The sequence below is a fragment of the Leptodactylus fuscus genome, chromosome 3 (genome assembly GCF_031893055.1).
Source record: "Leptodactylus fuscus isolate aLepFus1 chromosome 3, aLepFus1.hap2, whole genome shotgun sequence".
NCBI classification, from domain to species: Eukaryota; Metazoa; Chordata; class Amphibia; order Anura; family Leptodactylidae; genus Leptodactylus; species Leptodactylus fuscus.
The window spans coordinates 146,502,129-146,518,835 of record NC_134267.1 but is presented as its reverse complement, the minus strand read 5'-3'; positions in this window follow the sequence as shown (position 1 = coordinate 146,518,835).

The following is a 16,707-nucleotide window of genomic DNA, read 5'->3' as shown; positions in this document are numbered from 1 at the left end:
CCTTTCTAATGCCGGAGCTGCATTATTTTGTACCGTGTAAACAATAGAATGGGAAATGTGTCAAGAAGATGAAATTCTGTAAAGTTGACTTTGAAACCAGTTAACACGCTGCTGTAATGTACCAAGCTGGCTAAATGACTGACATTCTGGAATAGCGCCACTATTAACAAGGATGTGTAGAAACTAGAAGATATGTGGCACATGGCTGACAATGTACTTTCATATTTAACATACATTTGTAGGATAGCCTCACTCTAAAGACAGTATACAGACCAGTATACATCTAAATTAACCTTGAGTGCTCAGTGCACAAAATGATTTACATACATGAAAATGGTTGTTAATTGTAAAGGTTAGCTTAGCCAATATAATATTTATCTAAACTATTCTACAGTCCGTACCAGCAAAAGAAAGTCTTACAGATGTATGTGTTAGGACCAGTTCATAAAATATAAGCTGCTTAGTACAGGATGCGCTTCAACTGCGAGGTCTGAGGATGCCCACATACTTTATAATTTAAGGAGAACCTGTCACTTGAACTGTCACACTAAGGTCAGGGCCCCATGTGGTGTAAACGCTGTGGTTTGGAAAAAAAAGTTTTACAGTCACTGTAAATCGCATCCACACCTTTTGAAAAAATATGTCCTATCGATACGCTGTGATTTCCAAAAACGTTATGGTTTTGGAAATCGCAGCATGTCATTTATACCATTTATTTATACCATGTCATTTATTTATGGAAGCAGAAAATCCACAGAGACTTTCTGTGAATAGTGCTGCTGGAGAAACCGCGATGTGTTGCCGCCACAGTTTTTTCCACAGTGATTTTTTTTTTTGCTACAGGACGCTACATGGGATCTTAATCAAAGAATGCAGTCCAAACTGCAGGAACCTGTCATATTAAACATGTCGTTCAATCTGCAGGAATCTCTCACATTTAGGGTCCATTCACATGGAGGAAAATGGTGCTTTATTTGGCGCCCATTGACTTCAATGGGTCCCACTAGCTAGAAGAACTAATTGAAATCAATGGAAGCCACTCAGGTCTTTTTTCTGGGAGCCGTTTCTTCTGGCTCCTGGAAAAAATAAGGTAGATGGTCATTCTTGAGGTCGAGTCTCCTCGCGATTCAGCATAAAGAAACTCCCTCCTCTGGACTAGGCCCATTCATTGGGCCTAATTCGGAGCAGAGTGCGCAGCTGGATGCACAGTGCACCAGCTTTCAGTCGTGGCTACCCGGTTTTTGGATTGGAAGCTGAGGCGGCCTCCGCCTCCGATTCCGATCCAAAAAACCCTGTGTGAACTTACCCTAAGAATGTCGTCCAATCTGCTGTTTCCTAGAAATTTACCCTGGGCCACAAAAGAACTTCCGCCCTGGCAATCCACAGCTATCCCTTAAATATAAACATCCCTATGCATTTCAACAGTAGTATATCTGACTCCTCAGAGGATCCAAATTGTTCAGGGACTGTCTAGTTTTGTCTGGTGGATTTGACATGCCTTGCCATCCACTATATGTGAAGGAATGCTGTGATGGCTGTAGGGTCTTGGTAGATTTCAAGGCATCTCCTGACCCCTATTTTTTTAACAGCTATGTCGAGCCATCCTGGGGGCAGGCGGAGGGGGAGAATTATGGCTCCTTTTCCTGCCCTGCTTCCCAGTTGCTGGCCTTTTCTTTCTGTCAGCTACAGTGCTCTTTCAGTTTGTAGGCGCTGTGTTCCTGTCCCCGCCAATAGGATGCATTTGTTGGCCCTTTAATAAACTGTAAAAAAAATTATCTGTCTGTTCCCAGCTACTCCACTCTAAGGGTAAGTTCACACAGGAGTTTTTTGGTCAAGATTTTGACGTGGAATCCGCATCAAAATCCGGCTAAAAAAACCACCTCCCATTGAAATCAATGGGAGGTAGTCATTTCCTTTTTCTACGAGCGGCTTGTTCCCGCTCACGGAAAAAAGAAGCGACATGCCCTTTCTTCAGGTGGATTCCGTGGCTGATTCAGCTGCGACCATCCACCTTGCGACACTCCCTCTCGACTAGGCCCATTCATTTGGGCCTAATCCGGAGCGGAATGCCGCGACAGGATGCCGTTGCACTCTATGCCCTGAACCGCCATCCAGTCGTGGCTAGCCATTTTTTGGACCAGATTCTGAGGCAGCCACCACTTCAAAATCCGGTCCAAAAAACTCCTGTGAACCTGGCCTAACTGTGAACATTTAAGGAACCTTGCCCACAGGAAGATTTCTGAGCAAAAAGTTTCCAACCTTGGTATATCCTGAGAAGGTATTTTCTCATTCCCTGTTTACCTCTATTTTCATACTTAGCTTCATACCGGACTCTAAACCTGTGCCCAATACACCATTTTAGAAGAACTCTGCCTTCCCTGACCACGTACCTTCGTTCGACCATGACTGTACCTGTCCTATCAGTGCCATGCATCAACGTCTCTCAACTCACCTATATCACTGTCAATAACACTCGGGCTATTTGTAGGAGGAATAACCAGCCGGCCCAGATTGCTGTCTGGATTTTAAAGATTGAATATCAGGGGATCACGTAGACAATACACTCAAGAGTAGAGCTCAGTTAGGCTAAAGCCTCACATAGTGAACCACAGCTAAAAGTGAATCAGAAATGCATCACATTTTTTTCTGCAGCATTTTTCATTGCATTTTTCAAAAACACAGCTTTTCCATTACGTCCACCATGACGGCTACACAAGGAGGTTGACCATTCACCAGTGTTTCCTGTCCCTACACAGGGTCGGATTGAGAGGCTCTCCTCCGTCTGGGGGATAGGTAAGTTTTACCACCGTCCGGCCCTCGGTCGTAGTCAAAGGCGCCTGCCTCCCTGGGCCATTAAGGACACGGGTATCGCTCTGGCCTGCCCCTGGGTGGAAAACTCCCCCCTTCCAGCGGTCTATTATGGCTAATGCAGGGGGTAGAGTGGATGCCGGCTCCGGCCAGCACACAGGGGAGGAACAGCCAACCTTGGCTTACTGGCGTTCCAGGATGTGAGATAGCCGGGCGCAGTGGCGTGCGTCTGTATTCCCAGCTTCCGGGGAGGCTGAGGCGGCAGAATCTGGCTACACCAGGATGAATGCCGAGCGGTGAGTGAACTAGGCGGCATTCCTGCAAGGTATGTGATGTATCCCTATATGCTCCAGCATGTTGCTTACTGAGGCACAGCTGTTAATCACAGATCCCCTGGCTGCTTCCAGCTCCCTTGGTGTTGTGAGTACTTGGAACAGCTACTCTGTACCTGAGTAATCTTTTTTTTTTTTTTTCCCTGGTAGTGGGCAGAGTGTAATTTGGGCTTCCATTCTCCCATTGTAAGCGGAGACGGAAGGTTCCCATAGAAGCAAGGGTGTATGAAAAACCTCCAGGGAATGACCACTTGGTGGGAAGGAGTTGGCATTCCTATTCTAAAAACTCTATGCTCAGGAAGTACGGCGAAGGCCCTTGAGGAGGGTAAGCTGACTTTGGAGGACTTAGGCCTTTCAGTATAAAGAAGTCCAGTCCTCGCTTTGTGCCCTGTCTAGATGACAGGAGAAAAAGTCTTAGAAGAGGGTGTATAACAGTTGCGAGTTTGAGTAAAACTTGGTAGCAGGTTGCTGATTATCCCACAGACCCTGCGGGGGGAAATGCCCAAGGTGAAAGGCTTATCTCAGGTGAAGCCTTGCTAGTTTGGATTCTGACAAAATGGTTTGCACATGTGCAACACCGTCTGGTGGGGCCTCAGTTAAAGTTTGGCTGGGTCTGATCACCACCTGCCACATCCTTAAGGGCGCGGTGAGTAAAGTCAGGGCTGAGACCTGATCAAAACCAGGTATTCTGCTGTGTTAAAGACAGAAGTGGTGCTTTATGATATATATGGATAATGCCTATGCCCATTGATGTATGGGTGCATGTGTATAGGTAGATATAGTGTACACTGGTGTGTAAGTCTGTATGTATGTAGGTATATATATGTGTGTATATGGATATGATATAACGCTTTACAGCGTGGGTTAAACCCAATGTGGAGTTGTATGTATTTATAGCATACATAACACCATTGCTGGTCTATATAGGTGGTTCCTATGGGGAACAATATGTACTGAAGATGGTATACCAGGGTGTGCCATTTTGGAATGAGATCTTACATAGACCCTTGCTGGGCTTGTTATATGCTCTTTGACATATGAGCACTGTGTGAGCAAAGGCAAAAAAATTAACTGGAGGAAGGCAAGCCATTTACTGACCTGTATGGCTTCAGGGCCGAAAGGCATTTACTCGCTTGCATGGCTGCATGACCAGAGGACTTTTACTAACCTGTACACCTTCATGGCTAAAAGGCATTTACTAACCTGTATGCCGGCAGGGCTAAAAGGTATTTACTAACCTATATAAGCTTCACTCTAACCTGTATAGCTCAATGGCTAAGAGGTATTTACTAACCTGTATAAGCTTCACTCTAACCGGTATAGCTCAATGGCTAAGAGGTATTTACTAACCTGTATAGCTTCAGGGCTAAAAGGTATTTACTAACTGGTATAGCTTCAGGCTAACCTGTATAGCGTCATGGCTAAAAAGACATTTACTTACCTGTATAGCTTTATGGCTAAAAGGCATGTAATAACCCGTGTAGCTGCATGGCTAAAGGGTGTTTATTAACCTGTATAGCTTCATGGCTGAAGGCAGTTACTGATACATATATAAACCCCTTTGCTGAAGGGTACATATGGACAAAGTACTGATCTCCATGGGGGAGATAGGGATAGCATGTCTATCACCATTACTGAACAGTATACATGGATGAACTTAGGAGGCTTACATAACTCCATTATTGAATGGTATATAATGATAAATAATGGGTGCATAGCACATATAGCATGCATAACACCATTGTTGAAGGATATATAATGGATGTAATACACCAGTATTGAATGTATGTGTATATAGCTTACATAACACCATTATCGAATGGTAGATAGCGGATGCAATACATATACGGAAAGTTATAGCATGCTCTATACCATCTTTAAACGGTATATAATGATATAGCATGTATAGCACTATTAGGGAAGGATATATAACAATGTATGTGTATATAGCTTACATGACACCATTGTCGAATGGTAGATAATGGAGGCAATACATATACGGAAGGTTATAGCATGCTCAATACCATTTTGAACGGTATATAATGACATAGCATGCATAACACTATTACTGAATAATATATAACAATGTATGTGTATATAGCTTACATGACACCATTGTCGAATGGTAGATAATGGAGGCAATACATATACGGAAAGTTATAGCATGCTCAATACCATCTTGGAACCGAATATAATGAAACGGCATGCACAACACCATTGCTGAATGATATGTAACGGTGTGTATGTGTATATGGGTGTGTATACGGCTTACATAACACCATTGCTAAGTGATATATAATGGTTGCATTTTGCCAGTATGGAATGGTATATGGGCATGGAGGTATAACATGCTTAACACCATTGCGTATATACGGTTATGTGCGGATATATATACAGATGTATATGGCACGTATAACACCATTATGGAATATGTATAGCGAGCATAACACCATTGTTGAATGGTATATGCCTATTACGCAAGAACATAATAGTCATTACAGGTTCTGACTTATATAAGGTCAGATATCTAGGGGTTGGAGAATAAAACCCCTTTCTGACAACAGTACAACGGCCACAGTCTTCTATAATAGGTCCGTCCGTTCTGATAATAGTGTATGTAGGTTACACTTTATGCCTGTTCGGTTAAAGGGCTATGTTATTACACATTGGCAGGTTCTGATAATGGCCTATATACATTCTGCCTATTCTGCAGCGGGATCAGTGTTCAGATATTTTCTAGGGAGAGAAGGTTCTTATTCTGTCCATCCTAGATTCTGAGCACAAGGTTATGTCTATTGATCCTTATCCTATCAGTTTCAAAAGAAAGTCTACTTCGGAGTACAAGGAGGAGTGATTCAAGGCCGTTGGGTAGAACCATGAACATTGGAAAGAGAACTACCTCCTTTTACTCAAATCCCTCTTCTTCCAAAGAGAGGGAGTAGCAGGCCATGGACATCAGAAAGGCAGTGGTCGCCTACCTGGAATCTACCTCCTCCTCCGGAAGGAAGGATGTCAATTTATTAATTAAATTTGCGGGTACAAAAATAAAGGTCATAAGGCTTCCGAAACTACCATTGCAGGGGGATTAATGTGACAATCCTGCAGGCTCTCCTGTCAAAGACTCTACCGGAGCCAGGAACATCAAAGCTCATTCATCTAGGGTAGCTTCCTCCTCTTGGGTTTCCATGTAGTCCACCATGACGGCGTCTAATTACCCTCCCTAGTTAATATTTTAGGTAAGACAGCATACTGTAGTTTATATTTCGCACCTTTCCTTTGTAATTTGGTAAACACTGGTGAATGGTGGTGGGAGTGGTGTATTTAACAAGTCTCTCAGTTCCTGTCCCTACAGCGGGTCAGAGGTCAACCTCCTTGTGTAGCCGTCATGGTGGACTACATGGAAACAACGTTACCGGTAAGTCTAACTCCGGTTTTCTGTAGTGGTTTATCCCACAATGTGTGGGATGGGATTAACCAGAATCTCATTCATTTTGCTGGTACTGTAAGGCTAAAGCCCCACGGGACGATATGCAGTGCTTTGAACAGAAAGTTCATAGTTTTCCTCTGCAGACTTTCTGTTACAATTTTATCTATGGGAAAGCTGCTGGTGTTTACGTAGATATAATTGACATGCTGCAATTTCCAAAACCGCAGCTTGTCCGCAATGCGGTTTTAAATGCAAAGTGGCCTTGGGATTCGCATGAATCCCATCCACTTTGCAGATACTGTAAAACGCAACGATTTTTCCCATGGCATTTCCAGCCGGTGGGGCCCTGGCCTAAAACAAAAGTTGATTTTCTGCTGAAGTTCAGCAAAAGTAAAAAAAAAAGTCTGCGTTTTCCACATTGCTACGTTTTAAATGATAAATTTAACATGCCACATTTTTTAAATATGCATTTGGCTTCCTGTGAAAATGCAGATTCGATAAGGGAAGAAAAAGTGCAGAGAAAAACAAAGCAAAAATGCAAACAAATGTTTAGCAACACAACGTTATAGAAAACCTGTTGTTTTTGTTGCACATTTTGATGCCTTTTTTGAGCCAAAGTCAGATGTGCTTCCTTTATATTTCCCATTTCTTTTGTAGACACTTCTTGATTTGGCTCAAAAAAATGCAGCAGAATCTGCAACAAAAATAAGCAGCATTTCAACAATGTGGACCTTAGCCTATAGGAGATTATACAGGTCTTCTCATAATTGCTCTTCCATGTTAGAAACAGCTTGGTGGGGGTACGGTATATTAATATAATAGCACTAACAGTATAATGTAATATAATTGCTATTATACTGTATGACAGTATGAGAATATTGTAATAATATAATAAGACAAATTACATAATGTTTTGTAATACTGGTTGAAAAAAACACTGGAATTTAGACAAAAAATGAGTACTTATGAGTATTTTCAGGAGAGTACAATATGATGGTATAATTATTTACAAAGATTATAGATTCTTTCCAAGTAAAATGAAGCCAGATCATTGTTATGTAGTAAAAGTGCTAGCGATGGGTAATTATGAGAGCAAAGGTCACTGATAATGACAAGAATCTCACGATTGTGCTAATATATTGCAAAAGGTGGCAATGTTAATATACATATATTGAGCAGCTAATATATGATATCTCATATATGGTACTTTGTATAAAATGTATTCTGGGACTAAGGTAGATACAAATATGGCACAGTTTTCTGCAGCGACAAATCAATATTTGCTCTGGACAAATCCATGGCAGAAAAATATGCCACATATGAATCTGCATTATACTGAGACAAAAAGTGAGCACTATTTTTACGTTATATAAAAAAAAATAAAAAAATTAAAAAGTGAGGTGAGTGTATGTTTTTCACATTTTCTCAGATTTCTTTTCCTTTTAGCAGTACAACATGATGACAAAACATTTTTCAAATTGTCCCCCCCACATTTGTTTTTATATAGGGATCTCATAATTTGGTGTTGCTGAGCAGAGGTCAGAATCTGTAACAAGACAGATATCTTGAGTTAGCGGTTGCATTGTTTTTTTTTTTTTTAACATTGCCCCCCCCCCCACCCCCAAAACATCATAAATGGACCTTAGGGGGAATTTTAACATTTAGGCTATGGCCCCATGGGAAAAACCATGGCGAGAACGCATAGCGCTTTGAACAGAAAGTTCAGAGTTTTCCTCCGTAGACTTTCTATTACAATTATATCTATGGGAAAGTTTCCGTAGATATAATTGGCATGCTGCGATTTCCAAAACAGAGCCGTTTTTGGAAATCACAGCGTGTCCACGCTGCGGTTTTAAACACAAAGTGGGCATGGGATTCACATGAATCCCATCCACTTTTTTAACTGTATAATGCCATGATTTTTCATACGGCGTTTCCGCCATGGGCAAATCGCGACTTTTCTGGCCTGTGGGGCCACAGCCTAAGGCCCCATGTTGCAGAAACGGAGAGTTTTTGTTGCAGATTTTGCTGCATTTTTTTTAAAACTAAAGTCAGGAGCGGATATAACAGAAGGGAAATGTCTAAATTGTCAAAATATTGATGACTGGAATTGAAAATAGATCTGGATTTCGCCACTTTCAATGTAGCCACAGTGAAATTCATAGAGAATTTGCAGCAATATCCACAATCATGGATTTTAAATAGAAAAATCAGGGCATGTAGCCCTACAAATAAAGGGGTATTCAGGGGAGAAAAATGTCTGTTAGTGCTACTAATGGGTTTATAAATGCACCCATATACCTATGTCCGTGTTTTGAGTGATTTCTGTGTGTCTCTGAGGGCTGCTGGTATTTCTGCTTTTATTGCATGCTCTGCTTCCTGCTATCTAACTTCACTATACCTCTCACCTTTCTCCCCTCCCTGTCTCTCTAACTATCCCACCTTTTCCTACCTACTCAGCCCAACCCCTGACCCATAGTATATATTCACCCGTCCATGCTTCTTCCAGCGAGAAAGCTTATCCTGTACTGCTCCCATACTCCTCTTCAGCCGTGACGAGACAAATACAGGTAGCAGCGTGCACAGTGTAGAAGAATGCGTACCACACAGAAAGCAGGAGATGGAGCTGTCTCACTGGAAGAAGCCATGGCGGGGTAAGTATGAGTGGAGAGGATGGGGGGATGGGGAATGGATCATCACCGGATAATCAGAAAATGTCCCTGAGGCGGACCGCCCCAGGGATATGGGTAACTATACATTTTTAATAATGATTATAATCAATGTTATTTAGAAAGTAGGAGGGTGTTTAGAGTAGTGTAGGGATTTTCAGTTATCCCAGACAACCCCTTTAAAGTAAAACGTCTGCAAGTGCTCTGATTTCCTGTTTATGTGCCAGCAGGAACTATTCAGTTCTCACTTACATGGGCACCAAAGGTTAACATAAAAATGCCCTATTGAACTGCATTTATTTTAGTTGAAATTTAAATAGTTGCCTCACTTTGGAAATACTTCCCCATTGCATATCTTACAGTGAGCCATGTTATGTTCCTTGCTATTCACACCCAAACTGAAAGTAATAATTCTGCTAAGTCTTTCTTGGAAAAGTTCATGAGGTATTTCTACAGCCTGCAGACATTCATGTGACTTAAAGGGATATGCAAAAAATGTCTGACAGTCTAGAATCTCATCTACTGATGAAAAGTTCTGCTTTTTAGTACTGCACCCTACCATCAAGGGTGTAGGAAGTGCAGTTGTAACTGCAATCATCATAGGTTCTCTATAATTATCATCCTCCTGAGGAGCTATGTATATCGCATAGCGCAACGCGTAGAGGAGTTGTTTTTTGTTGGGGATAGACTGATATAGCATCACATAGACCATTCGCTATTGCACCTTTCGGTCCTCTCCAACTTATCTATCAGAGGAATTCAGGGATAGTTTCAATAAGCAGACGGGCAGATAAGCATGTAATGTCTGCGGGCATGCCAGATATCAAACACTAGGCTATGCCAGCTTGTTAAATAGACAGACAACACCGTCAGTACAGAGCATTGCTAGCTTGATTGGGGAACTATAGACAGTGTGTCCCTGTACAATTAGACATCATATGTGTGCTCTTGACTGCAGTGCTTTACACCGTATATCCTAGAATTGACAATATTGGGGAGGACGTCTTGGTGCTCTAGCCAAGCATATACCAAGTGTTTGCTAGTGGGTTACACCCCACCTCTCCATACACGATATATCATCCAATATTGGGTGATTTAAATTTTGACCATTGGTGACTGTGTGAGAGAAGTGCATCAGTACATCCGGATACCATCAGACTGGGTGCATATATATATAGATACACACTTTGTCTCACATTTTTTATTACATATTTGGGTTTTTTTCTTTTTGGTTTTTTATCTTAAATATCATTAAAAGTTATATTTTAGATTTACTCTTTCTGTAATAACAAAGCCCAGATATAAAATACTGTATGGAGAATATGGAGATGCTGCCAGTAATGTGACTGCTTTTCCTGGTATCTGTATAAGCATGTGTGGTTATCAAGGTTCCTCTTTTGTTACTACATTCAGTATAAATGGGAACCATGGAGAACACTCCTCTTCACAGTACATCTGTGGGTCATGCAGTTAGTCATTTCTCCTATTTACAGAGAAGTCAAATCAGAAGTATTATGTACATTCATCTACTTCCTCTTTAGCGGTAAAAATATTTCAGTTTCACTGGGACTAGAAAAAAGATTTCCTTTGCAAGCCTCTCTGTCTTTTCAGGTTCAGTGACAATGGACACATAAGGAGACGTGTACTGTCCTGATTTCTTCACACGTCTAATGTTAATCATTAGAAGGTAGCTTCAGGTTATACCCACTTTGCTGCATATGCAAAGATATTGCTTAAAGGGAACCTGTCAGGGAGTTTTTCCTCCATATAATGGCATTATCAGTGCAGGCTTAAAGGGGTTGTCTTGGATAACTGGAAATTCCTACACTAACTTAAACACCCTCCCTCTCCTATTTTCTAAATAACATATTTAATAAAAAATGTATATTTACCTATACCCCTGGGGCGGTCATGCGGCAGCCCCTTGACTTTTTCTGATTATCCTGTGATTATCCCCATTATACTTACCCTCCATGATTCTTCCGGTGAGACGGCTCCTCCTTCTGTACAAATTCTGCAGGGGTGCACTGCCGCTGATAATTCACCTCTACTGCGGATCCACGCATGTGCAGTAGAGGCGAGTCATTGATGGAGGAGAAGAGCACGCACAGACAGAATGAGTACAGGAGGAGGGGCCATTTCACAGGAAGAAGCATGGAAGTATATAATATGGGTCAGGGGTTGGGCTGAGTAGATAGGGAAGGGTGAGATAGCTAGAGAGACAGGGAGGAAAGGAGGGGGAGTAAGGTGAGAGGGGTTAGTGAGGAAGTTAGATAGTTGTAAGCAGAAGCATGAAAACAAATGCAGGAGATACCAGGAGCCCCCAGAGACAACCAGAAATTACTTAAAACACAGCTACAGGTATATGGGTGCATTTATTAACTTATTAATAGCACTAACAGTCATCAATGAATTACATTTGATGGCCATTTCTATAAGGGCTGCAATATCATATTAAATTTGCCCATGTAGTGGATAGCCAGAAACCAGACCCATAGCGATGAAGGCAATTACTAGGCTAGCTACTGTTTAACCACCTCCTGCTCTGTGACGTACCGTAATATTATTTTATGGTTCACAGGTCATTTCAGCAAGTCACTGCACTATTGGGTGGGCACAGGATTATAAAGATGACTTCCAGCTCTGCTAGTTAGCATAACTCCAATCTGGATTTACACTCAGAAAGTGCATTAGTAGCAATAAAAAGTCTTCATTTAGCTTAGGTCTATGTTGTCATCTGAGCAGTGTATGTTTACTGAATAGGAAAATGGAGAAAGCCACTGCAAGATGCAAAACGTATCTCCCCCTGAGCAAAAGGAATGGGCAGTTGATATCCAAGCGCTTATCCTTCTCTTCCTCCACATCTTCCATTGGGAAGACACGATATATAAGAGATGGTCGACTGGGATTACAGAAATCTGTGTGGTTAGTTAACCTTCATCTAATGTTTATGACCTGCTTAAGGCTAAGGCCCCACAGCCACAGCAGCGAGCCACAGCAAAAAAGCACTGTGGAAAAGACCGCGGCGGAGACGCATAGCATTTTTTTCTGTAGCACTTTTCACAGTATGTGGAATTTTCTTCTGCAGACTCTCTGTCCCTATTATATCTATACAGAGAACCCCAGTGTTTCGGTAGATATAATTGACATGCTACGATTTACAAAAACATCACAGATTTATTTTTTTTTTTTTTCTGCAATGTGTGGATGGGATTAACAGCTGATACAGAAAATTAAGCAGGAGGCAGACAGCTTTGTACTTTGTGTAGTGGTTGGACACAGTTACTGCATTTAAAGGGGTTGTCCCATCACAAGGATCCTATCTATACTGCTTGTTAATGTGAATGTAAGACTTTTCCTAAATACATTGCTTCAGCAAAACTGCTTTGTTTGTCCACTATCTTACTTCATTCATTTCTTTGTTGACTCATCCCTTGACTTATCTGGTCAAAAGTCAAGTGATGTATCTGCTGCTCTGAGGGGGGAGGGGTTAAGTGTACGGGAGTGGGGGGGTAGTTTACACTTTGGGGGGGGGGGGGGAGGAGCCGCCAATACAGACCTGGCATCCGCTGTAATAGAGGCGCGGATGCCGGGGAGTGTAGACGCCGGCACAGGTGCCTGCAACATTGCTACGCTCCTGCCCTGCATGAAGCCAGCAGCGGCAGGAGCGATGCTGCTATTCTTCAGGGGAGGGGGGGGGCGGAGGAGCGGAATAGCAGAATCGCTATTGCTGCTGCCCTGCTGGCTTCATGCAGGGCAGGAGCGTAGCGATGTTGCAGGCACCTGTGCCGGCGTCTACACTCCCCGGCATCCGCCTCTCTATTACAGCGGATGCCGGGTCTGTATTGCATTGTGAAGGCTGTACGTCCGATGCCTAGCTGCATCAGGAGCGCAAATGCAGGGCCAGCGGCATAGAAATGACGACTTCTCGCCGCTGGCTTTGCATATGTAACCCCGCCCACCAATGACGCAACAAAGCCGGAAGAAAGAAGAATTTACAGCAGCGAAGACTGGCGAGTATGCAACATGGGAATACCCCTTTAAGAACAGAGTTGTCTGCTTCCTGTTTTATTCTGTGTATCAGCTGCTGACAACAACTGATCGGTGGGCATGTTTGGTGTCTGACACCCACTGATCTGGTATTGATCCATCCTTAGGACATGTCATCATTAATTTTAGCCTGGAAATCCCCTTAAGCTTAAGAAATCCCATGGAGATTCTACTCATTTAATAAAAAAGGGCTCTACAGCAGTTGACACGTTAGCGGTAACCTCATTTCTTCCTTGTATGTGGATCATTGGTAACAATGTTCTAATAGAGACATACTACCATTAAATAACCATTACTAGTAACAAAGAAAGACATGGGATATGAATATGTCACTCTGTTCCTGCTAATCTCTCTGCTGGCAAAATAGAGGTATTTGTTTTCATTACAAAATGACTAGATCTACCTCATCTGCTTTGCCTCACACACTTGTTGCTGCTTTTCACAAACACACACTGCGACAGCTAAACAATCATTACATGGGTGTTCCAGTTCTCCTGGCAAGGCTTAGAATGACAAACACTGTATACTTACCTCTCTGTTTCACCAGTCTCTGGTCGGGCCCCTGATGCTCCTGACATTCTCTATTATCTGAACCTCCCACGCTCGTATACAAGACTTCTCTCGAGTTGCACCACTTCTCTGGAATGCTCTATCTCAGACAATCAAATTAACTCCCAATTTCTACATCTTCATGTGCAAACTAAAGACACATCTTTTCAGACAGGCCTATCACAATTCCTACTGTAAACCCTTCCGTTCTGTAATTAGAATCCCTATAACAAACCCTCCTCTATTTACACTCCCACATTAGCGCACACGATATGATGCCGATTGAGACTAACTTTATATGTCCAAGCACCATCTTCACATTAAAGGACATGACTGGTGACGGCTCATACAGTTTTGTTTGTGTAATAACAGTAACCTATATTACATAATTGTCTGACCTCTCCATAAGCAATACTACCTCTGATGCCGCCCTACTATCTCTCGTGTCACCCCCTCTAGCTCATAGATTGTAAGCTCTTGCGAGCAGGGCCCTCAGTCCCATTGTGTGAAGTGACTATTTCTTTGTAATTTATCTTTTTGTCTGTACTTGAACCCTACAAATTGTACAGTGCTGCGGAATATGTTGACGCTATACAAATAAAATTTATAATTATTATTATTATGAGGGTTTATTTATTGCAGGGAAAATTTACATAATACTGTTACAATTTAATATTACGATGTATAGGGAATCTGGAAGAAATTCGGATTTGAAGTCAATGGGAGTTGAGCTGCAGTGAGGGCCACTATACAGGTCATGGTACAAACTGCTTCTCGCTCCATTCTATGTATAGCATGGACATCAAAAGTGGCTCTGAACAGCAATGAAAATAAAATTCCTGGCTAACCCCTTTAAATATGGATCTTTATCAGGTTTCCACATACTAAAAAAATATCTCTAATCCGGAATGGAAAGCTGCAACAGGATGCCTTGCACTGCACTGGCATCCTGTCGCGGCAGCCGCAACAGAATTGGTTCACGCGGAGTCCCCATGTGAACTAGCCCTAACATTTCTGAGAGATTGTGTATTGCTTTACTATAACTGATATATTTCTGGTTCACAATTTAACTCGCTGCTCCTCACCATCCTGACCAGGACACCACGTTCAACTCAAGAGTTATGACTCATTTTTGAGTTTCCTATTTCAAATGCAAGGAGCAAAGTTCATTGTGTTAAGCTGGCTGTTCACATTAGACTTTAGTCAGGTGAAATGACATATTTTGACCGATGGTTCTTTAAAAATTAAATAATAATGATAAAAATACCAGTGTTGGTAGCCGAGACCTCCTCTCATATGGGACAACTGCTGATGTCAGCCAGGACCTGTGAACTGAAGCAAGTAGCAATCTGTGGATGAGGGCAGAAGAAAAAAGCTTAGAAAAATGCAGCACAAACTCAACACATTTTTGCAGTATGTTTTTGTCTGTAGAATTTTTTAGCTGTGATTTGTCATGTGGGGCCTTAGCCTCAGTCGGGGGTGCTCACACTTTTTCAGAGTGTGAGCTACTTTATTAGCTACCAAGGCAAAAGATCTACTAGGGCGGGGCCGGGCGGGCCTATGGGCGGGACAGGGGTGGGCTTGTGGGCAGGATGGGTGTGTCTTTGGGTGGGGCCGGGCATGTGGGCGGGGCCGTGCAGATCGCAAGAGCAAGACAGCGGCGTTCTGTGGCAGCCCAGGGATCCCCGCTGTCTGTTTGTTCACAGCGCAGGCTGAGAGTTATCTCTGGACACTGGCAGGCTGGGGCTGCAGCAGCCAGTGTCCGGAGATGACTCTCAGCCTGCACTGTGAAGAAGCAGACACCGGGGATCCCTGCATCCCGCGATCAACCCATACGTCCTTTGCGATCTACCAGTAGATCGCGATCGACGTATTGGGCACCCCTGGCCTAAGTCAAGTGTTTCCTAAATATCCTTATATACCAGGTAGGATAACACAGTAGTGAGGCGCCATGGCATGTTATGGTTGGGGTCAGTGTAAGGCTAAGGCTGGGTTCACACCAGCGCTTGAACTCAATTTGGGGTTTCTGTCCCCGAACCTGCTTAAAAAGTGCATTTTTCGTCCGGGCAGAATCCCGATGTGTACCTATCGTAAGGACCCATGCTGCGGAAACACAGCATTTTTTGTTGTAGATTTTGCTGCGTTTCTTTGAGCTAAAGTCAGGAGTGGATTTAACAGACTGAAAACATCTAAGTGCTTCAATTATATTTTACTTTCTTTTCAAGCCACTCGATTTTGGCTTTAAAAACTGCAGCAAAACCTGCAACAAAAATGCTGCGTTTCGGCAACGTGGGGCCTCAGCCTTATGCATCTGGTATCTCCTCTGCACCTATTAGGGTCCATTCACACGGAGTAAACGCGCTTATTTTGGCACAAAACACGTGTAAAGAATACATGTGTAAAAATAAGATTCCCATTGACCTCACTGACATTTTTTTGTGTAAAAAATGTCATTGAAGTCAATGGGAGTCTTTTATTTTTACATGTATATTCTTTACACGTGTATTTTGCCAAAATGAGCGTACGTTTACTCCGCGTGAATAGACCCTTAGTGGTTCGGATAAGAGCCTGTGTTGCAAGTTCGGTCAAAAATTACAAACAAAAAAGCAATGTGTGCGGCACGCCTTGTTTTCTGTTAAAATGATGGACACCATGATGGAAACCTGACAGACCCTATCATAGTCAATGAAGTCCGCTGGGCACCGCTAGCATTGTTACATAAGTTTTGCTTTGGTGAAATCTGGGAATTTCAGCCACGTTCACGGAATCCCCTAACATGACATCTGTGGGCAGGGTTTTTATCTAGTCGTTTTGAGACTGAGTTTGCTAGTCTTATTTTCAAAATTTTGGAAAATCCCAGCAAATTTGGGAC